Source organism: Meleagris gallopavo, chromosome 7, assembly GCF_905368555.1.
Source record: "Meleagris gallopavo chromosome 7, MGAL_WU_HG_1.1, whole genome shotgun sequence".
NCBI classification, from domain to species: domain Eukaryota; kingdom Metazoa; phylum Chordata; class Aves; order Galliformes; family Phasianidae; genus Meleagris; species Meleagris gallopavo.
This window is the reverse complement of record NC_139410.1, coordinates 6,718,797-6,744,458: the sequence shown is the minus strand read 5'-3', so window position 1 is coordinate 6,744,458 and position 25,662 is coordinate 6,718,797. Positions and strand designations below refer to the sequence as shown.

General features: G+C 45.6%; 1 long non-coding RNA gene across 7 annotated transcripts in view; it reads left to right on the top strand.

Annotated features, from left to right (window-relative positions):
- The window catches only part of LOC116216789 (uncharacterized), an 84,076-nt gene that overhangs the window by 17,824 nt on the left and 40,590 nt on the right, over positions 1-25,662 (top strand). The gene's annotated exons all lie outside the window — the stretch shown is intronic.

Genomic DNA, 25,662 nt, shown 5'->3' with positions numbered 1-25,662 from the left:
CTTTTCTGCGTGCCAGGGAGAAGGAATGTGCCTCTGGTGTGTTGAGAACATGGATTTCTGATGATACCTTGCTAAAATGCTGTTGACTGGGGCTCTGACCTCTTGCTTCCTGGGAAACTTACTTCACTTTGCACTGACTTGCACTGAAAAATATGTGATGGCAGTTGGAAGAATTTGTACCGTGCTTTCCGTCCTGCTAACAAGCCAGATGCTTTTCCCCTGGGCAGATTTTTTTTTTTTTTCCCCCAAACTCTTCAAGCTCAGACTTCTAAATGAATTCCTACTTGTAGAATTTCTTCCATTTTGTGCTGTGCAAAGAACTGGCCATGGAGTGAGGATTTGCAATCCACAGATGGCCTGATGTACTGGCATCCAAAGTGCTGTGAGTTAAGCTGGAATTGACAGGGAATGTCTGTGTATTTCGAGAATAGGATCTGCCCTAGCAGTGTATGTTGTTGAAGCACATCTGCTTTTGTCTAAACTGAAGTCTGTTCGCCACACCCCTTCCTAATGGAATCATGATATTAATTGGAGCTGACAGGGAATTTCCCAACTTGGATATGCAGTGATTGATACAGGCTGAAATTTCCTGCTGAAAATATGCTCTAATACTGGAGGGCTGATGCAAAATCATGTCAGAAAAGAAAAAAAAATAATACAAAACTACAAGTCTAACCTTCTTTGGCCACGTGGAAACTTGGCATCTCTTCTTACAGAGACACCCAATGCTCCCTTACTGCAAGGTGAGAAAAGAGGGCTGCTGGTGGATGACAGTTAGAGCTGACTGCTGTCTGTGGACATCTGGATTTAACTTATGGTTAGAGCAAAGTGGGTGAGTGCTCTGCTAAGCAATGTGCCTGAAATCACATCAGTGCATCCACCATCAGAAACATGGAAGTAGAGGAGGATGGAGCTGAAATCAAATAGCAAGATCATTGCAAGAAAATGGACTGAAACCACATCCATTTCTGTCTCCTGTCTGTGACTTCTCAGCTGTCTGTGAGTAGCTGGATAGCTGCTGGGAATGGCAGGCATGTCTGCTGTTCCCTGTCTAGGTGAGGCAGCTCTGACAGAAGTTAGAAATGGATGTTAAATGACCTGTGTGAGCAGCAAGGCTTTATTTGTGTGCTGAAACACCTCTGTAGCACCAGGCATGTTCATTTGCTAACATGGTATCATGTTGGTACCAATAGGTGCCATAAATTGTGTATTACATGATCACTCTAGCTCTTGCCTGCTGCTCACCTATAAGAAGAGCTTTAGGAATTGCATGTATTTTGGTTATAAGTGCTACAGATATTCATAACCTGCAAGACTGACCTTTTTGCTGCTCTTTGGCCTTGACACATGAATAGTGATGAAATCTTGGCAGCTTCTTGCTTTTCTTAGCTTTTGGAAGCTGTAAAATTACAGAGCATCGCAGGCATCTCAGAGAAGTGCATACCTTAATTTATTCCAGCCCTGAGAATATTCTTAGACTATTCTGATACTCAGCCCTTCAATGGATATGAATCCTGGGCACTCCCCACGAGCTCTATACCTTGGCTTGGCAAAGGATGCTTGTACAATACGCAACCATGTCAAACCTTGAGTCCAATCAATATTCCTTATCTTCCTGCAGATGGTGATAATGACTTTGCAGGCCTTGTGATTCTAAAGTTTCTCACATGAAAATAAGTCACTGAAGTCTGGAAACAGTCTCCTTAGAGGTTCTGCTTAGAAGCCCAAAGTGAATAATGGGTCCTGAGGAGATTGTTGCCTTAATGGTGCTTTTCCTGTGTGTTTTTCCCATGTTCTTCTAGAAGTCCTTCTCTCCACCTTTGTGTTTCTGGTTGATCTTCAGCTTTTCTTTTTTGGGACAGTCACAGTGTGGCTGTGTGCAACTCCATTATTATCAAGTTGCATTTATTACTGCAGAGCAATCTTTCTCCTGTATCATTTCCCATCTTCTTCCTACCAAGGCTCACTCTCCCTGCCAACATAAGATGGGTTTCTGCTCAAAATCCAATGGGGGGCAAGATGTAAAACCTCTATGAATGATGTAAAGCATCTATGAATGTGGCAGACTGGTTGGGTGCTGTTAGCTTTAACTCCCAGTCCAGTTCAGCTGAGGTCAGTACCAGAAGTAACTGAGGAATTCTGAAGAAATAATGAAGGATATGGAAGTAATGCCATGAGACATACCAGAGACAGGAGATCTTGGGAATCGTAGGAGGGGCCTCTCTGTCTCCTAGCGTGGCTGTGTCTGAATGGTGAAAAGGTCTGGCTATAGCTTCCCTTGTGGCCACCTACAAAAGCAGTGCCCTGCATTACATTCCACTTACTAAAATTAGGTGATATGTAACCTTTTCCATTAAAAAAAAAAAAAAAAAAGAAACAAACAAACTCTGCCCTTCTTAAGACCTACTCAGCAAATTAGTTATTTCTTCTTCTTAAATTCAATTAATTTTTTACAATATTCGCTAGTTATTTATGTGTGTACCAGATTTGTGTGGTTTTGACGCTGACTGGCTGCATGTGTGTTTACAATAGCCCTTGTGTTATCCCAGACAGCAGCCTAAAAACACTTCCAAATTATTCCACATCAGAAGCAAAGAGGGTTTGGATAGACTCCTAGGGGAAAGTCTTGAAGTGCTGCCCAAACCTCAGTCCCAGTGCTGTAAGTCAGGCACGTGGCTGATACTTTATCCACCCAACTTGGACTTTTGCAAGCTGTGGAGGGAATGGGAACTTGGGAGCAATTTTAATCAGTGATTTCTCGGAGATGGTCTTCTTCCTTTCCTTTGTCATTTTTCCTTCTCGACACGCCTGTGTGCACTCTGCCCGTGTTTTCTTGGAATTTATGGAAAATATAGCAAGGCTGTGCTAAAACAAAACCCCACCGTGGATGAAGACCAACCTGTTTCCAATTTATGCCTTTTTATGCTGATTTTTATGTTTCACTTGAATGCCTGTAGGTGGATGTGCACTAGGGACTTCAAACTCAATGTTGTCATTAGGGCTTGGGGTTTGTTACTGAATGTGGGCTGGGTAAGTCCAAACTGAAATGGTGCTGTCATCAACAGCTGGTAATGCTCCAGCAAATGCTCCAGGCTTCGTCCTTATAAGTGTCACGGTGGTGGTGATCAAAACTGCAACTTCTGTGAATGGGAAATGAATTTCTGCCTAACTGCTGGGTCCTCATCTCTTGCACAGCTGTGTCTCCTGCTGCCCTGGGACTAAGCATGGCTGGGTGTTCCACTTCTGAACTTCCATGCTGATGCCCTGGGATGTGGAGGAACAGCTGCCATTTGGGTGAGCCAGCCCCTGAAAGCAGCTAGCCCGAGAGCTTTGCATCCTTCCAGTAGGGCAGGCTGTAAGGTAGGGCTGCCTTGTTATTTTGGGCCTGAAACCATAATTCCCGAAGTGCAGTGCATGGACTGGCAGCAGTTGGGCGAGACTTTGTATGCACCTCTGTGCTTTTCTGCCACATAGGTATTTCACTGCAAACAAGTTCTTCATTACATAGCACTCACCCTGAAGTCACGAACAAGTCAAAATCTGCAGTGATTGTTCACAGGAGCATAAGTCAGCAGTTCTGTAGCTGTCTCCCAGGCCGCTGTAGGTCAGCAATGGCCAAGAGTGTTGGAAAAGGATTTTTGTGTCTTGTTGGCCAACACTGAGATTTCAGTTCTAGAAGTATCCGAGCTCTGTGTTTTAGCTGGACTAAAGATGACGTTGTTTTCCAGAGACGTTGGCATCATTGTGGCTTAGGGCTCAGTGCCTGAGCTAGCTCTGATCTCGCATGTTGAGTTACTCAAGTAATGGCACACTGTGCTGTTGGAGTGAAGATCATTCTAAAAAATGTTATTTAGAACCAGTACACGCATTGATTTAGGAATGCAAAATGATTATATTACTATCTCATCTCAAAACCTTTCCCTTGACCGTCTGTTATTCTGAATTGCAAAATGTATTACAGAACCACATCTGTCATACTTTATAATGTGAGATAAGACGTGCTATGGTTGCATGCTTGCTCGCTCTCTCTCCCTCTCCCCTGCTCCAAAGTAATGCAGGAATAATATACACAGTGTCAAACCTCAAATCAGGTGCATCACGTTTTGCCCATCTGAGCAATGGGTTGGAAGAAGGACGTGTTTTGGATTGGATGGATGGAGAGGAGTCACTCACCAGCGATTCTTTAGCTGAACCTTGAACAGGGGCCACGCTCCCAGACTGGGGGAAGAGACAGGTTAAATATTTCATATCTCCTTAGCACTTGATTTTGTAGGTCTTCCTTTTGGCCACGTGGATGTTCATAGACATTCATAGGCATAGCCTTAAAATGCCCTTTAAAGAAACTCACTCCCCCAGAGGCAGCTTGCGGTCAGGATTCTGCAAAGCAGACTCTCACAGCAACACCAGTCAAATGATTTTGATTGCCTGCTATGTTGCTGAGGCTCCGAGCCATTTGACCACTCAATATGTATACGTATAGGATCACCTCAAGGAACGCTCTCTTGGATCCACTATTTCCCATATTTTTTTGGTAACAAACCTTGCAGGGTGTTCCCATCCCACCAGAGGGAAATGTATTTGATACTTGCGGTCAGTTTGACTCAAGGAGATGGAGTTCTGGGATGCTTGTTGTTCTCTTCTCCAATTTTATAACAGGAATTCAGCAATTTTGCATCACTGAATGACCTTAAAGAGAAAAGCAGCAATAATTGTTCTGGAGCTTGAGCCAATTCTTGTATTCATTTGGGTAACTAAGCTTTTATCACTCATGGAGTAATGATGCGTTTTTAGTGTATTTCACACCTACTTTAAGTCTCAGTAAAGACCATGAAAGTTGTTTGGTCGTGGCCACGTGGTATCTATTGTTGAGCAGCCTGTTAAAATGAATCAATCTAAATTAAGTGGCCAAAATTACCACTTGCTTTTACTTCCCTGAATCCTTTCCCTCAGAGGCAGCCCCATGAAGATGCCGAATAGTGATTAAACACTTCTTTGCCAAGTGGAGTCCGAAAAATTCTGGCAAGAATTGTGTGCTACAAGAGATGTAAGGGGCTTGATGCACTGCATTGGTCTGCTTGAATCTCAGCTGACCCCTGCTGCAAAATCCTTCGCTAGAAATCCTTCCATCTGCTCGATCAGAGCTTCTGTATTCTGGCCCTGAATTTCCTTGTTCTCTCCCCAGTGGTATTATCTTCTGTGTTCATTATTATTGCTGGCTGTAATTCACACTCCAATATGCAGTGCTTGGAGGATGCAGGCATGCAGAGCAGGGGTACGGTACGGAAGCTTAGCCTATGTGCTTTCAGATACACGTGCTGCTGGAGGAGGGCAGGGGGAGAAAGGAACAGCTGCTTTGTGACCTTTCCCTGCTTAAACAGCAGCAAGGGCTTCATCTTTACAAGGCCCTTTTGACCTGGGCAGGCTGGATCCATCAGCAGAAGAGTGCTTCTTTGTGCCAGCTGGCTCTGCAGACTTATTTCTCCCTGCTTTGTATCAGTTCTTACCACTGTCACTCTACATTTTTGCTGGTGATGGAAGCTCATCAAGGCTGCCTTCTTCACATCCTTGCCATGAGCACTGACATCACCCAGGCTTCTGGAGGTACTGCCACATGTAACGATAGCTTGAGGATCTTACAACTTGCTCATGCCACTCTAGTTTAAAAGCTGCAACACAGGAAGGCAAAGAAAGAAGAGGATTAGACCAAACCAGTTGTAGAGGACACACGGCCCATACTTATCTCTTGTTGAAACAGAGAGCTGCAAAAATGCTACCTGTGCTTTAAAGAGAATGCAGGCTTGTGTTCTGAAGTCCTGCCTCTATTTGCCAGTCATATAAGATGTATTCTACATTACGTTACAGAGTCCAGCAAGCAAGATTTTAGTTTATCACTTTGGAAAATAGAACAGTACTGTTGAAGGGATGCAACTTGTATGGGACTTGTGCTAACCCATAAGTGTGATCACTGGCTTCTCCTCCTGAGGTTGTTTAGGGAAAAGCACTCAGCCTTGTAAATGCTTCCACATCAACAAGCCCACATCTCCAAGCAACAGCCCCGAGCCACTTGACATCCCAAATTTCATCTCAGCCAAGCAATGCGGAGGCTAAGTCAGGCTTGGTGAGAAACAAATGTGTGCCTTTCAAACGCAGTGTTTCAAATTCAGCATGCCACACATCCTGTATAAAGCTGCCTGTGCAAGCTGAGGCTGGCTGTATGATGGTAGGATTGCATTATTTAGGATTCTCCCCCACTGCAGCACCAGATGTGGGATGGCAGAGGTAGATAGTAGTTCCAATGCGGCAAGACCAGTTGCTAGCATGGCATCCCTCTGTGGTAGGCTCAACCATCCCCAGTTGGTTTCCCTTTGGTGCTGAAGTTCTGGCTCATAGGGTCAAGCAGCACTTAACCCATAGCTCTTTTCAACCCTTCCCTATGGCACAGAACATTTTGCTTTTCACCAGCAGCAGACTCACTGCAAGAGGGTACTGGGCAGAAGGTGGCTTGCTTCAGGTCTGACACAGGCTATGCAAACAGCTCCTTGGGACCAAGTCACCAAGTTGGTGGCATGAGTCCCACTGTCAGTTCGGGCACTGCTGGGCTTGCTCCTTCCTGGTTGTTGGAGAACTGAAGTTTCTGTGCTAGAAATTCCTGGTGTTTGTGGACTTTTGACTCAGTTATTTTTGGGAAACATTAGCTATAGCTTGGCACCCTGCCTAATGACTTGTAGAGTATGGGTAATTCACTCTGTCTGGGGAATTCAAGGTTTCCCTATCTTTTGTACAGTTTTATTTACAGAATCTCGTGCCAATCCAAGAGCTAATGGTGGTGCCAGTTTTCCATTAGAAAGCTAACCCTAATCCCCCCTTCTCACGTTATCCAAACAAACCTGGTGTGCCACATTCCTCCTGTCTCTGTTGCAGTAGAGAAAGAGTCCCTGGAAAGCTTAAGTGTGATGTGAAAAGAAGCAAGATAGAAGAGAGGGGAAATCTGGAGGTGCTCAGTGTTGGGAAAAGCTGGCATGGGGCAAGTATCCCAGTGCTGGTGTTGTCAACAAATGCTCTAGTGAGGCTCGTAAAATCACTATGGGTTTTCGGGTTAGAGGGCAGAGGGGTCTGAGAATAGCTCTGTTTGTTGCCAGTGTCACATTTGGTCTTGATGGAAACCTTTCAAAATTACTTAATGTTAGCCAATGCTTAAGAAGCCCCTAGAAATTTCTTCCTTTGGTTGAATGTTCTCTGAGTCTGGCAATAACTTCAGGCTTTACAGACATCCCTGAGTTTATTCTTTCCTCCAGAAGAAAATATGGATATTTACGGTTATTTCTAATCAGTTCCTAATACAACTGATTTTTTTTAATTTTCATTGGAGTTTGCAGTGAGCTAAAGCCAAGCCGCAAAGCCCTGGCAGCTGCTTCCCCTTGGGGACTCTCCCAGTCTCCCCACCCTTTGGTCAGGAGCAGTCTTTAAGATCCTGGAGTATGTGTGGGTCTTTTCCTTTGAGTTCACAGCTTTTGAAGAGGTGCCTTAGAAAGACTTTTTTCCTCCTCGCACATAAAAAGACGGGCTTCTCACCCACAAGTCAAGAACAGAAGACTGTAAGATACTCCAGATATCTAAGCACAAGTATCAAAGCTGAGTTCTGAATGAAAGGGCTCCGTGCTCCTTGCTTGGCTTTCCCCATCCTCTATAGACGAGGCTCTCTGTGCTCCATCCTCCTACAGCCTCCAGCGCTCTGCTCAGATTCTGCTGGCACACAAATCCCTGAGATCGATGGGAGGGCACTGGAATTATGGTGATAAAGCACTGGGAAACTGTTAAAACCAAAAACCTCAGCTGGAGCAAAGCAGTGAGGCATCCTCCAGCCCAAGGACCCAACCCGCAGGCACCCGTCGGTTTCACCCACTGTGGATGGCTTTCCCCTTGACAGACACCCATCCCATATCCCTCACAATGAATGGAGGATTGCAGAGTGTCTCTCAGGGCAGAATTTGCCCCGTAGTGTCAGTGACTGCACTGACGGCCTATTTACACTTTCATCTCCTTGCCGCTCCCGCTGATTTATGCCATTTGCGGAGCTGAGCGATGTGGCAGCTGCAGGGAGGAAGAGATGAGAACCAGAAACCCCGCAGGCTTCCTAGGAGAGACGTGCTCTCTTATCATAAATCTCAGTTGGAGGAGAGCCTCTGCCTGCTCTGCAGCAGGGAAGGCTTCAGCACCCAATGTCGCTCCCCAAGACGCACCGTGCCTCTTTGTTTCTTTCTCTGCATTTTCCAGGAGCCAACAACTGTGCTAGCTTGCCCGGTCGCAGTGTACTCAGCTGTCAGCAGCTCCCACCAAACAGCATTCCCCCTCCGTCACGCATCAGAGAGCTCCCCAGGCATGGGCTGGAGCGCGTTGCCATTACAAAGGAGCGAGGATTACAGGGAAATGTAATATCTGTCAGGCTTGAGACCGCGTGGCTCTGATCAGTGCTCAGTGCCGTGCACGGGGCTGTACAAATTGCTGCCCGTGGTGATGTCCTTTGCCCTCTGGATCTCGTGGTGCTGCGCTGTTCATCTCGGTGGGGGGTTTGTTTCTGCCACCGCTGTTGGATGCAGGAGCTGTTAGTCAAATTGTTCCTTGCGTTCATAGAATCACAGAATGGCTTGGGTTGGTAGGGACCTTAAAGATCATCTAGTTTCAGTCCCTGCCATGGGCTAGTTGCCTGCATCAGGTCAGGTTGCCCATTGCCCCATGCAGCCTGGCTTTGAACACCTCCAGGGATGGGACTCCCACCCTCTGGGCAATCTGTATCAGTGGGAGCGATGGGCACGATGGGTTTGGGTTTGGTTGCCTGGTGCCCCCCAGTACCTAACAGGGGTGGGCTGCTATCCCTCTTCTGCTTGGATTGGCAAGGTGGTGGGATGGAGACCGCCTCACATCAGATCAGAAGGGAACGAGAGGCCTCACCATGTGGGCTTGGGCAGCTGTTTGTTCAGTGTTTAAATGAAGGGAAAGGGCAGCAATTGGATGTCAGGGGAAAATTCTTTACAGAGAGAGTGGTAAGGTGCTGGAACAGCTGCCCCAGAGAGGCTGTGGATGCCCTGTCCATCCCTGGAGGTGTTCAAGGCCAGGTTGGATGGGGCCCTGGGCAGCCTGGTCTGGTATTAAGTGGGGAGGTTGGTGGTCCTGCCTGTGGCAGGGGAGTTGGAGATCCATGATTCTTGAGGTCCCTTCCAACCCTGGCCATTCTGTGATTCTGTAATAATGTCCTTGAAGGGAAAAAGACAGAGCTAATACCAGTTCCCTATTCCTGTGACCATTCCCTTTCTCACTGTCCTGAAAAACTTATCAAACTAAGAAACAGTGTTTTTCTCTGAATTAGAAGTCCTTTTCCCCTATTGTGTTTTCTCTGTCAGATTACCAGTTTGCTATTCCAAAGGGTTTACAAGCAGAACCTCTATGGGCTGCCCAGGGAGATGGTGGAGTCACCGTCCCTAAAGGTGTTCAAGAAACGTTTAGATGTTGTACTGAGGGGCATGGCTTAATGGGAAATATTGGTGGTAGGTACACAGTTGGACTGGGTGATCTTAGAAGTCTTCTCTAACCTTGGTGACTCCATGACTCAATCTTCATGTAAGGGAGCAGACACACAAATGAAACATGCAAATTATTTAAATCTTCATTGGGATAAAATTGGATGTGGTAGAAAAAAAAAAAAAAAAGAGTAGGTTTGTATGTGGGTACGTTTTTTTTCCAAACAGTCGTCTTATCGAATGCATGATCTGTTTTTTGGCATCTCAACTGGCCTGGAGAAGTGGGGTGCCCCATCTGGAGGCTATCAAGACCAGGTTGGATGGGCCCTGGGCAGCCTGATCTGGGGGGAGGCACCCAGCCCATGGCAGAGGTCTGGAACTGGGTGGGCTTTAAGGTCTCTTCCAACCCAAACCATTGTATGATTCCATGATCTCCTTCAGTCTGGTTGATAGTCATGAGAAGTTGTGCTGGAACTGGGATTTCACACATTTCTTGCTTGGAATTGCTCAGCTCATGCACTTCAGATGTTTCTGCTTGCAGAGAAAAAAGAAAGATTTAAACGAAGAAAAGTGGTGCAGTGTAGCCCAAGACCTGCACCTGGGGAGCCACGTCCCGTCTCTTCATGTGATGCCACGAGGCAGATAGAGCTCATCCATCACTCTGAGGCATGCGTCCAAGCCTTCTAATTAGCGAGTATAACCGGAGGTTTGGAGCTTAAACTGGTTCTGACCTGTATTTTTTAATTAAGGCATTTTTTTTTAATATAACCCCTGCTTCGGGTCATCTGATAATACTAATCTGGACATAATGCCTAACCTTCTTAACCCAAGATTGTTACTTCTGCACTTTAATGCCAGTCTTAAAGAAACATTACCCCATAAATTAGACGCTGGGTACCAAAGGGAACCGAGCCAGCTTCACATTAGAGTGCTTTTAAGGAATAATTGGATCGGCCTGATGATCAACTCCCAGACATTCTTGGGCCTCCATAAAAGCACAAAATGCTTGTGTTTCTCTTATTAATGCTACCTCGTCCATGCTCTGGCTGCTTGCTCTAGGGTCAAAAGGGATCCTCTGACACCCAGCAAAGAGAGCATCTCCAGATACTGTTCCAGAGAGAACTGAACGGCCCATCTGCCCTTACAGTCACCTGTCCTGCTTCTGTCTTGGAAAGCCATGGCGATGTGGCTGGTTTTGGTTGCACAAGGCCTCCGAGGCATCAGATGCAGGGAGACAGAGCTCTGATATGTGTGCATGCTCAGACATCCTTGATAAGAGCTGCCTGCATAAAAGCATCTTGGAGGAGACTTTGTTCCTATCAGCAGACAGAACAATCGATGAAGTCAAGGGATCAACAAAACAAAACCAAGTGCTGGACGGTTTTATGAGAGACTTTTTATGGGGTTTTACTTATCCTGTGATACTCTGTGCATAGCAGAATCACACTGAGAATCGTAGGGAGAAATGCTAATTCAGGGTTTTATATATGGGAAACAGCATGCTAAGTGCATTCCTTAAGTCAGTCCAGAAACCACCTCCTGCAAAAATTCATGAAAAGCACATGAAATGCCTTGTCAGGCTTGGCTCTTTTATCTGAGAGACTTAAAATATTTTCTCTAGAGGAAGAAAGGTTGCTGGTGGGTTTGTTTGTTTGCTTGGTTATGGATAAAGATCTTTTAAAGGTGGGAAAACACCCCTGTCCATCTTACAGAAGGGGCAGCCCGTCGGCACTGCAGGGCTGTGATTTCCTAGAGCCAGCGGGGGTCCTTGATTTCAAAACCTAACTCAGAGTGTGTGCCTAACAAATGGTGTGGCCCAAAGGCTTATTCCAGTGGTGCCAAGGAGTCAGAAATGGCCTCTGGTGCTGCATTTCAGTCCTTTTTTTACTTGTGAGCAGGCTGCCAGTGCAGCAATGTAGAGTGGTGATGGCAAAATGTCACTGCAGATTGCTTCTTGCCAGCTAGTTCTGCTTGCTTTCCTAGGAGTGAGCAGCATAGAATCATAGAATCACCAAGGTTGGAAAAGCCCACCAAGATCACCCAGTCCAACTGTCCACCTACCACCAATATTTCCCACTAACCCAGTCCCTCTGTACAACATCTAAAGGTTTCTTGAGCACCTCCAGGGGTAGAGACTCCACTGCCTCTCTCATGCAAAGGAGAGAAAAAATTTCCACATCGTCTTAAATTAAAAAAAAAAAAAAAAAGGAACAGAAAAGACAATTTGAATGAAAGATCTCAAAGCTCCAAATTGTTCCCACTGGTTCTTCAAAGTACAGTGTTTCAAACATGCATGACTCAATTTACCACCTATTTGACGGCGGGAGTGTTTACGACACATTCCCTGCATTCCCTTGCCAGAAACGCTGTAAAGTCAGACTTTTCCCCCTGTATTTGATGCTGAGAATGGCTCACATCTGGAAAATTTACCTTACAGCTCAGCACTAAGTTCTTCTTACAGCAGCTTACCTAAAGGAGATGGCAGCCATGGCTGTATCCATGTGCATCGCTCTGTGGGTGTGGGTTTGCAGATGAACTGCTGTATGCTTGGGGTGAGTTCAAGTTGGGGTAACAGCAGAAATGGGGAGAGATGGGCTTCTGTGCAAGCTCTGGAGGCTCTAGTAGGGGAGAACTGGTTGAATCAACATTCAGTCGTGCTGAAGGGCATATTTCTTGTAGTCAGGGTTGTCTATTCCCAACGTGTCTAGTGATGTCTTCAACCTAGTGGAAAAAGAGCCAACCAGTGACAAGGTCTGAAGGCAGAAAATGGGTATTAGGTTAATGTTTTTTAAAGATCAGAGAGTTTAGACCATTAACGTAGATGTCCAAAGGATCTTGTGCCTTTTTTCTGTTTTTGCAAAGTTTCTGTTTGTCATACAGCGGTGGTTTCCTCTTGAGCCTTTTGTCGTAGGAATTTCTGGGTGAAAAGCACAACCTGCTCTAACACAAGAGGCTAGGCTGGGCATTTCTAATGATTTCTTCCTCCTTTCCAAGCTTCAGATCAAATTTGCATTGTTTCCCACAAGTTTGGGAACTGAGCCCAGAGGGTGAAATTCCATACGATTCGCCAGTTAACTTCACCCTCAGTCCTGCATGCTGCTCAGTTGTGAGGTCTTAATTGGTGCTGATGCCTTGTGCCAGCCTTGCTATGCAGGAGGAATCTCTCTTACCACACACACACCTTCTCCCATCAAGACAGTAGACATATAGACATATATATGTAAAAAACTACTCTTCCCAACTTGAGTGTAGTTGCTACCGTGTCTTTTGATGATATACGAGGGTGTCACAACTTGTTATGTCACTTCAGACAAAGAGAGGGAATAATAAGAGCTGATGCGACACGAAATTGAAGAAGAAGGTTCTCTGTGCACCAAAGAGCACATCTGTTTTGTGGCATAATTCAAATTAACTGGGGGGAGGGGGGAGAGGAATTCACTGCATCTCGAGTGTCTTCCATGGTGACATGCAGCATAGAAATGCGGTCTTGGAAAGACTTTATGAAAGCTCAGCAACCAGAGTGGTTTTAAATTGCTATTTCTGATATCAGATATTCTGATAGCAATTTCCTACACTTGACTGATTCTGCCTAATTTGCACTTGCGCTGATTGCAGTTTTATAAACAGGAATTCCCAGCTCTGTGTATCTCCCTAGCAAGGGAGGAGATGTTTAGCTTTTCACCTTTCTCCTGCATGAAGCTGGATTTTGGGAGCTGAAATAGCTATGTCACATCCTCTATTCAAAGGCTAAGAAAAAGCTCTCTAAGTACTACTTTTTCCTCCTCTTAATCATATCTCTGGTAGCTTACAAGTGTAAAATAAGCTTTGAGCCTCTTTGAGCTTTGCAGAGATTGCAAAATCCAGCAAATCCTCCCTGCAGGAACTTATGGCAAAGAGAAATTCTCATGGCTCAATCTCCTGCAGCCCTTTTGGAGCTCCCCCATGGGCTGCCACTGTAGAAAACTGTAGGAGATGGACCAATAGCTGGGCCTGTGGGTCTCAGATTAGGCTGAATTGCTCTGGAGAGATGGATTCTCTGCCACCGGCCAGCAGGATGAGCAGCAGCAAGTTGTAGTTGCCTCCCATGCCTCAGTTTCCCCAGCTATTGAAATGACAGCAATGATGTTCTTTCTTACGTGGCACTTCAAGTCTCTTCAAGTTATGGTCTCACTTGGAAATACCTCATTTGATCCTGATCACCTTAATAAGCACAGAGTAGTGTAGTACCCCATCCCTGGAGGTGTTCAAGGCCGGGTTGGATGGGACCCTGGGCAGCCTGTCCTGATGCTTGGTCTAGAGGTTGGCAGTCCTGCCCACAGCAGGCCTTGGAACTGGATGATCTTTGAGGTCCCTTCCAACCCAAGCTATTCCTTGAATCTATGATTTACTGGCTGGTGATTTCGGTAGCAGCTAGCTGTTTCTTGCCACTCTGCACTGGGATGGTCAACTGCACATCTGTTCTCGAATCTCCCAACACTTCCAAGGCAAAACACTGAGAATTTTGTCTGTTTTCACTTTTGCCAGTGGTTCGGACAATTCATGTCATCCTTGCTGGATGGTCTGCATGGAAATGTACCCTATGACGCACAGAAGTATTGTAGATAACATCCAATTTTCATCTCAACTCGTGTGGCTTCCCTCTCCACTGCTCCCAGTGCTTAGGGCTGGGAGGCAGCTGGAGGCAATCTAACACTCTCTGCTTTAATGAAGTGGAGGTTTCTCCTTTTTATCAGCCTTGCTCTCGTCCTGCACTCCCTCTGTTTATCTAATGCTGGCTTCAGTGCTTCTTGGACTCTGATTTAACTCACTAACCTGGCAAAGAGGCATCCAACAAAAACACCAAATGCTTTTCTGCTGGGTGCTTGAGTTAAAACAGCTCCCATCTCTGGAGCCTGTTGCTACTCGCATCGTTGGCAGAATTCCTGCCTGCTTCCAATGGGATCAGACCCAGAGTAGACCCACAGAGTGTGTCCCTCAGCCTAGAGAGAGAGCCACCCCAAATGGCCTTCTGTGATGCCATAGCCATGCAGGAGCCTGCTTGGGTCAAGCCCTTCTAAGCCCACATCTGTCCCTGGTCATTTCTCTCACTCAGCCTCGTTCCCGCTGTGATTTTTGCTCTTCTATTCCTATTTTTTGGGATTAGGCGATGTGAGGCCTGTCTGCCTTGGGCTTGCAGCCATAAGCACCTGGACCAGCATGTTGAGCTCTGGGATATTCTTCACAACGTGTGGCTTAAAGGCAGATTTATGTCAATAGCAGCCAAGTAGTGCTCGATTTCACAAAAACACAGGTTCTTCCCCCAGTGCTGAGAGACAAGGAAGGCTGAGCTGCTCACCCACACCTCTCCAGGCCATCCCAAATCCCTTCCAGTTAAACCCACACCCCTCCACCTTGTGTGGCTGGATTTAATGAAAAGCCTTTTGAGGTTATAAGCTGAGCTTTGATCAGAATAGGAATGCATCCAGCTCTACCTTCAGCCCATCTAGAAACAGACTCATTTTTTAACTACCGTGTACATAGATGGTGACGTTGCTTTCATCCCATGGAATAACACCCCAAAATCTTGCATATGATGCTCAAAACATGGGGAATGTCTCTGGTGGCTGTGTGTATAGCTCTCTGCTGAACCTCCCAAGAGTTTTCCTAAGCATGGAAGGAACTAAACATCACACTGTTCTGGATTGCTTTTCCTCTCTGCTGGTTGTCAGAGGGTTTGAATGGGAGTGTCACTCCAATCAAACTGGGAAAGATTGTCTTGCTGAGTGTGCAGTCTCTGTTGGATGGCTGGATGCAGAGGAGGAGCTCTTCACATGACACAGAATGAGGGTTGAATGGATTTAATGTGTTGGCAGCAAAAGGGCTTTGCATGTGGGTGTGCAAACTGGTGTCAAGTGGAACTGGTTAGAGAAAGGACTGCTTCCCTTTTGGATGAGAGTGTATATAGAGGGGCCCCTCCTCTCAAAGAAGAAAGGAGAGGAAGATCAGCAGTGAACACGTAGATTTTCTTTTCCCAAGGGGCTTTCCTAGGTGGAGTATTTCAGTTTCACCTTTTCCTGATGGCTGCAGGAAGTGAGTTTAACAGACTCCCATGGCTTGGCTATTCAAGTTTTCCAACAAAAATACTTAACTTTTTCAAAATGACCTTCCCCCTTAAACAAAGTGGAAATCATCTGGGGAAAGGTTTTGATTTTATGCTTTTTAAGCTGGAGAAATTCTCCTTCAGAATCTTTCAGCTTTCACAACAAGTATGCTCTCACCACCTCTCTGGGGTGTTTTGCAGTGCCCCTGGGCATGGCTCACCCCAGATACTTCACTGAAGGCTGGCTAGTTTATGAGAGCAAATAAACAGCAAACAAACAAACAAAAAACCCTCCAGATTGCAGCATCCACCCTGTTTCTGGTGTATATACTTTATGCCAAAGTCTTAGGACACATCCCAGTGTAATTTCTCTCTCTCCTTTGGGCTCTTGTGTGGAAATCTATGAAAGTGGTAGAGAAAAAGCAGTCTTACAGGCAAAATGGTTGTGACAGAAGCTACCATGTTGTTTAAATCATCTTCTGGTCTGTACCTCTTAACAGGCCAGCCAATATGAGTTCATTGTCATGGTGCTCTTGGGTTGAAAGGAAGGTGGGTCTCAGGCTAGGATCAGTAGAGTCAGCTACAGAGGGTGCCATAAATACAGATGTTGTGTTTATCTCTACAGCTCTGCCTCCAGGCAGTCTGGAACAGAAACAGAAAGCTCCAAGTACCGTACTTTGTCAAACTCCCTTCTTTGGGGTAATAGAAAGAAGAAGGAGGCCTTGTGGGAACTGATTCCTATGAAAATGGCACATGTTTCTCATTCTATAGAAGCCCAGTGTAAGTACAACTGCTAGACTTTTTACAATAGGAATTTGTTAAGTACGTATGATTCACAGTTCAGATTGCTGCTTAGCTCCAGCAGGGGTTTCTGAGCAGCCGTTGCAGTGCTGAGGGCTGTCACACATGGCTTGATGTGGAGGAAGGGTGTGCTTCCATGTGGCTTGGCATTGCCTTCCCAAAGGAATATGTCAGAGCAGGGAAAGATGTTTGATATCAATCTTTTCCTGCAGTCATGAGGATCTAATCTCCCAAGGGAGTGGTTGGGCTGGAAGTCAAACTCCGATAGCTCTGTGCTTTGCGGGGTGTAACGCGTACCCACCTCCATTAATCTAATCTCTCTTCCTCTGGCTGCTGGCCATCCCCTTTCCCTGCCATGCAGCACCAGATGCTGCACATTGGGATGCTGGGTGACTCCAGTTGCTGAGACATGCCCCTGGTTGAATCATCCCATCTTGGTCACTTGGTCACATCCATTTTCCTCTCTTGGCAGTGAGCCTGTCCCTAGCTTGGTGTTTCCAGATAGATTGGTGACATTCTTCAACCATCTGAAATCAAGGGATCATCCCATCAAAGCATGTCCTCTCTGTGTGGCTTCTGTTTGGCACTCACCTCCCCTTTGGCTTGGCTGGAGGAGCAGATGTTAGAGATCTCGCCTGGCAGGGTGGAAGGGGGAAACTGCTTTCTAAACAAAATCCTCCCTCGTGTCTTGTAGCTTCCTGAAACTGCTCATCTGTGTACTACAGATATTTATGTCCCCTCCTGATGTGTATGTGGACATCTATAAATATATGTGTGCATAAGCAGATGTATACATACAGTGCTTTGCTCTTGTATGAGTGTATTCATGTTGGTTCAACTATAACAGCAGTGCTGGGGTGAGAAAATGCATCTCTATCAGAGCTTAGCCTTGCAAGTATCACAAATTTTTGATGTTAAAATATGAAAGGGCAGTGAGGCCCTGGCCCTGCTGCCCAGGGAGCTGTGAGTGCCCCATCCCTGGAGGTGTTCAAGGCCCTGAGCAATCTGATCTAGTGCTTGATCTAGTGGTTGGAAACCCTATCCATGGCAGGGATGTTGGAACAAAATGATCTTTGAGGTCTCTTCCAACCTAAGCCATCCTATGATTTTGCAGGGATTGAAGGCTGGGACAGCATTTGAGTGGGAGAAAATAGGCTCTACACACCAATCTGACTTTATTGTCTCTTATGGCTGGCCTGTGTTTCTACAGGGCAGCAAAAGGGATGGAGCAGCACTAGGCCAGGTGTCAAGGCAGGAGAAGTGGAAGAGAAAGAACTCTGACCCACAGAAGAGCAAGAAGCTGGTGAGAAGCTGGCACCACCTTGGTGGATCTATGGCTGTATGGTCTGTAAAAGTCTGGCTCTGCTCTTTTGGGAAAGAAAATGTGAGGTCTGGTCCAGGGATGTCAAAGCAGATGCCAAAATGAGATGTCGCCACAGGCATTTTTCATGTCTGAGCAATCTCCCTTCCCACTGGGAAAGACGAGGCAACTTTTCCCTATCTTGCTATCGGAGTCTCAGGTTTGCTGTTTTATGTGTTTTGAGGCGAGTTTGTTTATTGCAGCTGATCTAATATTGTGCTGCATGTGTATTCAGATCTGTATGTAAAAGCAGCGACTGCTTGCTGATCTATTTTTTCTCCTGCAAACAATTTGCTCACTTACTTCAGTATAAATCAGGAACGCGTTCTCCAACATTGACAAATTCTGGGTTCATATAACCCCAGTGGAGGAAGAACTGGGCTCTGTGTGTTTATAAACAGTGAGAGAAAACATATATCTCTGCACACAGAGTTTACATTCCATGTGGGCTCTCTTGCCATGGTGTCCAATAAAAGGGGAGGTGCATTTCTTTCAGAAAGCACTGGAAACATCTGGCTGGGTGGCACCATCACCAAATCCCATATGCAGGATCCAAATGATGTCAAGCTCAAAGCAGCAGCCCTATTTATTAGGGGGTGTTTGCTAGGGACTAACAGGCTCCATGGTTAAATAATTCAATCAAAACCAGGCGAATGGTGCTTGAGGCCTCTTAGAAAAAGGCCTTGAAGGGCTGGATCATGTTAATTAATTTTGAAGGTTTTTAGCACCCTTTTTTCATCATGGCTGTCTATGTGCAGTTGTTATCCTATTCTTAACTCACTTGGAAGAATATTCACTAGGTTCCAAGCAGAGTGAGATTCAGATAAATGATTTTGATCTTTAAATATTACTGTTATGTGCTCTTCCAGTTCCCATTCCCTCTCTAGGTGTTCAAGCTGCCAGTGCTGCCTATTAAACGCACCATCTGGTCAGTCTGTATCCTGGTTGGTAGGTTATAGACAGGCTTCATCTTAGCAGTGGTTACAAGCTGGCTGGAGATGGGGAAAGGGAGAAAACAAACAAAAAGCCATAAATAGTTTGTGCATGCATGGAGACTAAATGGTGACTTCCTCACCCAACAGTTCTGCAAGACCCTCCTCTCTTTCTGAAGAATTAGTGTATCATCAGAACTCCAAAGAGTCAATGAGCTTTCAGTCAACAGCTGGATGCACGTAGGACGAGCTTCTCTATGTCCACCCCGAGTACTTCCACTGGGCAGTGTGCCACAGAACTTCACTTGCAAGCTAGCTAGGGCCCGGTTCATGCTTAAATTTCATTTTTCCTATGTTGGACCGTGATGAATGTTCATGCTTGTGATTCGCCTGGCATTCCTGGATAGACAGCTACTGCTTGTGAATGGGGCTATGCTGACTAGAAGCTTTTGGGGCTTTACTGATTTACTGTTTTAGTAACCAAGCTGATTCATACATTGTTAATTCTTGCTGGTTACACAAATACACATCTTTCACTTCTGTACTAAAAGGATCACTCAAATTGCAAACATTAGCACAATTATTTCAAATAGATCTTCTCAAAAGAGGCTGGGCTCAGCAGTCCTCATCTTTGGGATACCCAAAGAAGAAAAACATTTTAAAAAGATTTCTAAAATTTCCAAGTAAGCAGAGGTCTCTAATTCACCTTTTTAGGCAATGGACAGGACCATGGTAGCTTTTCTGCATGGTAGAGCAAGATCTATCAGCACAGTGATGGACTGAATCTCTTGTATCTAGTAAACATCTCAGACCTGCTTGTTCCTTCCTTGCTTTTTTGCAGATCTAGAAAAACTTGAGGTTGGTCAGTGTTTTCCTTTTGCCTCAGAGGAACATTTTTCTCTTCAGTTCCTAGATAGGCTCCTGCCCTTTCTGTGACTCTTCATTACGCAGTGTGGTATTCATTGACATATTGAGATGTCCATCTGTCCTTTCCTTGGGAATGTCCAGTGCAAGTCTATTTGACAAATAAATTAGGTGATTCCTCCTTCTTCTCTAACATCCTCAACGTTTTCTGCTTTGTTTTGTTTCATTTGTTTTTTAACGAGTAGAAGAGAAAGCTGTTTCTGCAGTTTGTACATCCCTCCTGTACCACCACCCATAATGTCCCTGATAAATGAAACTCAGTGCTGGTAGCCTACCATCCTGCCAGGGTCAGTGATCTGATGAATCTTTTATGAATGAGGACAAAGGCAAGATTTAGTGGAAGTCACCAGAATTAGGCTTCTTCCCAGATTTTACCAATAGCTGTTAAATGTACGTGAGGCATGCTGCCGGTCATGAACCCTAAAGGCTGGGCCTTGGCTGCAAAGCTCCCAAAAGGAGGAATTTTCCCACTGCTAATCTTTTTGGCATGGAACTTGGCCTCTCTCAATGCAATTGTTATTTTTATCCATCACTGAATGCTTTACAGCGCAAACTGGGTGGTCTTTAAGATGTTGTATACAATTAACGTGGGCTGACTTGGGGAGTGGAGAGGTATTATGAGGAGGAACGTGCGAGTGTGGGACCAGCCAAATTCCTCTAAAGCTGCTGTGGCAGCGGTGCTTGCTCCTTGCACAGTTCAATGGGGAAGAGCTGGAAGGGGCCCACACCTATCTATCAGAGGCCCACATCTATCTGCTTGCTGTCTTTCCTTTTGAGAAAGAGCTGTCAGTCTTGGCAGGATTTGCCTCAGGTCAGCAGTTTTATTGGACTGGTCTTGTCAGAAGTGGGTCTGATGGTTTTTTCCCCGCAGGCCCCATTGGAGGAGCCGTAGTGATGAGCGTGCTGACCCAAGGGGTTAGGGCTGAATGTGGAGGTGTTTGCTCTTCACTGGGAAACACCTCTAATGGGCATCACTTTCTCCAGCCTGTTTTACAGAGGCAAACTCTCCCAGCTGAAATTTGGAGGACTTCAGAAAACAGGAGTACTGACTAAACCCAGTTGCACTTTGCAGAGCTGACCAGAGAGGACTTTTGCAGCCAGCATCATGGCTTGCTGAAAGCCCATCACAGACCATGCTTCCTCAGTAATCTGTCATCAGCAGAGCACATTGTAAGGACTTCCACTTCCCTAGGCATTTCTTTGAAAGAGAATCGAGGGGGAGATGGGGTGGAAATTATCTTCAGCAAGGGATTGCTGCTTTTTCCAGCTTTTTTTCCCCTTGCTACTGAATGCATTTTACAAACAGCTGATTAAGTTTTGTGGCATCCCGTGACAGCTGTAAATGGTAATAGATCATTGCTTTATTTCCTTCTTCATTTCTCGAGTCTGAAAGCCTCAGCTAGTCAGCAGCAAATCAGGAGGTGCAGGCGGTTAATGAAACATGTAATTGAAAAAGAAGGGAAAAATAAAATCTCCATATGCGTGAAAAGTTACCGAAATCCCCATGCACTGAGAAATACATTTGTGACAGTTTGGAAAATGGCTCCAGCCATTCAGTGGCTGCTCATGGTTGGATGTAGTGGATGTAGCAGCCATCTACAGCTTGGGCCAAGCACTGTTGGCAGCATCAGCCTGGGGGTTGGTGCCTTGCCTGATGTGCCGAACCTTGACTCGTGTGCCACATCTCGTCCAGGGATGAAGTCCAATTAGACGTGACATCAACTTGGTCCTTAATTTTTAACACATCCTCTCTCCTGAGAAGCTCTGTTGACCTTTTAAAAAAAAAAGCACAACACGAACACTGGTATTTTGTCAAAAGGATGGCTGGTAGGAATCCAGGGCACCATTTTCATCATGCTGTGGGCTGCTGTGCACCACTGAAACAGGACTGGTCTTCTCTGTTCTTCCTTGGGGATGAGCGAGGGCTTGTGTACATGCCTTGTGTCTGGATGCTCTCCCCATCCCTCAGACACTGCTAGGATGTCTTATGACCACCATCGTTTGGGGATGGAGCATCTCAATGTTGGATGTTTGCCCACTGTGGGATGGAGACCACTAGCTCATTTGCTCTGGAGTCATGAACTGCGAAAGGCTTACAGCCCTGCAAGTTTCCACAAGGCAGTATTTAGCTCTGGAGGGATCCAAGTTACTCTCCTCTGTCCACAACTTTAGTCTGTTTGGTTTATACTATTGTGCTGCAGGAAAGCCTGAAGGCTCCAGTGTGAGCAGGAGTGCGGATTTCTACTTCACTGCAGAGTGGGAGGCTTAGAGGGATGAGGCAACCCCAAGAGAGGCATGGCAGTTCAGCTCTCTTTTATTAACTTGGTGTTTTTCAGTTTTCAGGGGGGAAAAAATGTCAGTCTAAATAGCACTTATTCCTTCTGAAGGGTTGCCAAGCCCATCCTGTTTGTGAAACTGAAGTCCCCTCCGTGTCCCCTCCCTGAATGTCCTGCCATGGGGCTGCGATGGGCATCATTAAGTGTCCTGAGGGTCCCAGCAGTGGGAAAACAGGGATCTTTGGTCAGCCTTTTCTCTGCACCCCAATATGACCTTTAGATGTTGTACTGAGGGACATAGTTTAGTGGGAACTATTGATGAAAGGTGAATGGTTGGACTGGATGATCTTAGAGATCTTTTCCAACCTTGGTGATTCTATGACAATGCCAGAGGCCCTGTCATCCTTTTCACTGCTTCCTCCCATGGCATGAATGTCCAGCTTACAGCTTTTAAGTAGATATATGCCCTATGCAAAATGAGCAGGCGAGTTAATGCAATGTCCTCCAAGCTGAAGCTCCAGCCCAATCTGCAGCATCAGCTCTGGCAATGGTGATTACTAGGCATGATACCCAGGAGAAGAGCAGCTTGGAGCTCCTCTCCATGGAGGCAGAGGGGCTTATCAGGTTGGGTTGCCCCATTTGGGATGCACGAGCTGGCGTGTGCTGCCTTACTCTGCTAATGATGCTGCTTTGATCCCTGCCTATTCCCCTGTTGACCTTGAGGACTCTGCCACGCTCTCGGCTTTGTTTTGATCTTCTGCAATAAGAAAACAAACTGATGCCTGGGGATGTCAGCAGCATCCCCAGTCTGAAGCTACTCAGATTAGGGATGAGAGATGGGTTTTCTACGGCTTGTTCCAAATGCCTGCATGCTGAAGCTTTATTGGTTGTTTCTTTAAGATCTCTATCACGGCAGCTGACTAATGAGCACTCCCCATGGAGAGATACTTAATGTGAGTCCACAGGAGCTCCTTAAGAGGTGTTGTTGGAGCAGTGGAATGGGGCAGCAGGTTTGGAAACAGTGGGTTGAGGAAGGGAGGTGGGATAGAGATGTGATGTTATGCCGTGCTGAGCTACACAACATCATGCCAATGGAACAATTTATAGACTACTGAGAGCTTGTGTCCACGAAGCCTGGTTAGCTTCAGGATCACAGGAGACAGCAGCCCCATCACACCCATCACAACCATCTTGTGGCCTTACCAAGCCCATGACAATCTTACAGCCCTTTCTTGGAAGCAGTAAGAAAATGAAGCGGATGGGGGAAATCTCGCCCCATAAAAAACGATAGTGAGGATTTAAGAGCTTCTTTGTAGCCCCAGTGTGAAATCTGTCCCTCTTTCTCCTTCTTCTCCTGGTATTGCAGGCACTTGCTGGCCTGGTAAAAAAGACTCTTCCTGTAGTCTCTGTGCTGTTGTCCTTCCCCACATACAAACTACGCTGAAATGTCCTACTGGAGCCCTGAGCCAGCCCGCTCAATGCAGCTGCATCCCCGTGTCAACCCTGACTATCCTTCATATGGGTCTTAATATCACAATGATCACACAACTGTTATTGTTTCTTCTACAGAAAAATGCCAAGGAACCATTACCAAAGTCACAACGGGTGGGGTTACTCATTCATGGGCTTTAGATAAGCACATCAATGCTGTGGGATAGGGCACTGCTCTTCCATGGGACCGAGGGGTTCGTCGAAGCTTTGGGCTCTGTATTTTTCAAGTAGAGTACAGCTGCAAGAGATGAAGCTAGGAAAGTTGATCAGAAAGTTGAGGGAGGAGGATTTGGGTGGCATCTATGGGCAGATTTCGATGGCTGCAGAGTATTATGGGTGGTGATGGAAGGCTGATCTGCAGAAGCAAGCAGTTGACTTGATTTTACTCCACTTTGGTGCGAAAAGCCCTCATGTATGTATATGCACGTATATATAGGTGTACTTATAGGCTGTATTGTCTATTTCCATACTGATACCAATATCATCGGCATCTGTAAATATACATAAACTGCAGGAAATAGACAATGCAAAGACCATTCAGGTGGAGTTAAACTAAGCGTGGTATAGCCTGTCATATAATATCCTCTTACAAAAGCTAAACATAAATCATTTTGATGAACATACTTTAACCACCTGGGCCCATCATTCCAATCCTGAGGTTGATCTAATATTAGAAGCAGATAACTCAGCTACGTTCCATCTCCAATCTTTGGAAAGCTCTCTTTCCCCCAGTCATAAATACATGGGGCCAAGTTGTATCTTCTCACTTGTGGCTGGGATCTACTCAAGGCAAACGTTGGCCTTTGGTGCTTCCACCATCGCCAGCCATCCTTCTTCAATACTAAAAGAATTGTGTTGGAAGAAAATGGATGCATGCTCTTATAATGACCCTTGTTTGGTCTAGAAACAAAGAGAATTTGGAAAGTGGTCCTTATAGTGGCAAAGCTCTAAAAAAAAAAAAAAAAAGTATCTGAAACCCCCCAAAAGTTGTGAGATTATTTTTGGCAGGAAATGAAAAAATTTCCTTTTCCTTACTGTTTTCTCTTTCTTTTATTTTCTCTTTTATTTTTCTCAACACCATGTAATTTCCTGACTATCTCTAATCTGAGAAGAATAATCAAAAGGAGGAGAAGGCAAGAAGGGATAGCTCCTTCCTGCAAGGAAATGATTTCCAATCTTTATTTGAATGCACTGTATCTTTGAATGCCTTCCTGACATCCTAGATAGAAGTAGTATTTGGCAAAGGTCCTTGTTACAGAGATAGAGGATGAGAATGGAGGGAAAATAAAGGCACTGTATGCAGACAGTCACATAAAACCCAAAGCTGGAGACTAGCTAGGGAGAAAAAGCTCTGGGGTAATTTTTCCTTTGTTTTCCTGCACGTTGATATAATCCAAATAGTGTTTTAGGTTTATTTTTTCAGATCATACCCTGGCCTTTGTGTTTGGGAGTATGATGCTCAGAGCAATTGCTCTCATGATCTGATTAATGTGGCTGGCTCGTCCCTTGAAGGCAGAATTATGGGAGTAATTAAGGCTTGCTCAGTTCGCTAAAGAGAAAGGGTTTGCAGCTTGTATAGAAAGGAGCAGGGGAAATCTTTACATCTCAGCTCCTATACATAATCCTATTGCTTCTGCCTTCCACTGAGTCAAATTCAGGTGAGAGTGGCAAACGTTGCACATGTTCTTTGGGAAAGCAAAGCAACCTGTGTGTGAACAAAGCCCGCTTCTCAGTGACTGGCAAAGAAGCCTGCTGTACCCAGAGTGTGTGCAAACACCATCCTCCAAGAAAAGCGTCGGGGCCATTTGCTCAGACCCTGGTTCTCATTATCATTTTTAGCCACAGAAATTTCCCCTTGCTGCAAGAGTTGTGGCGTGATCTAAAGAGAAGAAAATGCAATACTTTCATTGAACATCTGTTTTTGGACAGATTTGGGATTTTTCTCCTTTTTCTACAGTACTTGGGAACTTCTGATGCCAATATTCAAAACTTGTCCATACTTACGATCATCGTACTGGGAGATGATATTCAGTGGCAAACACTCATTGTATTCTGTTCACGTAGCAGTAGGGAAACATGAACCCATGATGATGTTTTTGCCATCCTCTTGTGCTGTACTGGGGGTTCCCTTCTTGGGGAGAGTGGAAGCATCCCCAAGCCACAGCACACTGAGAACAGAGGGATGAGATGAAATGCCTTTGATAGCATGGGCGTAAATAGCACTTGAATCAGCTGCCCTGGGGGCTGGAGACTGCTTCATCACTTGGGATCACTTGGCTCCATG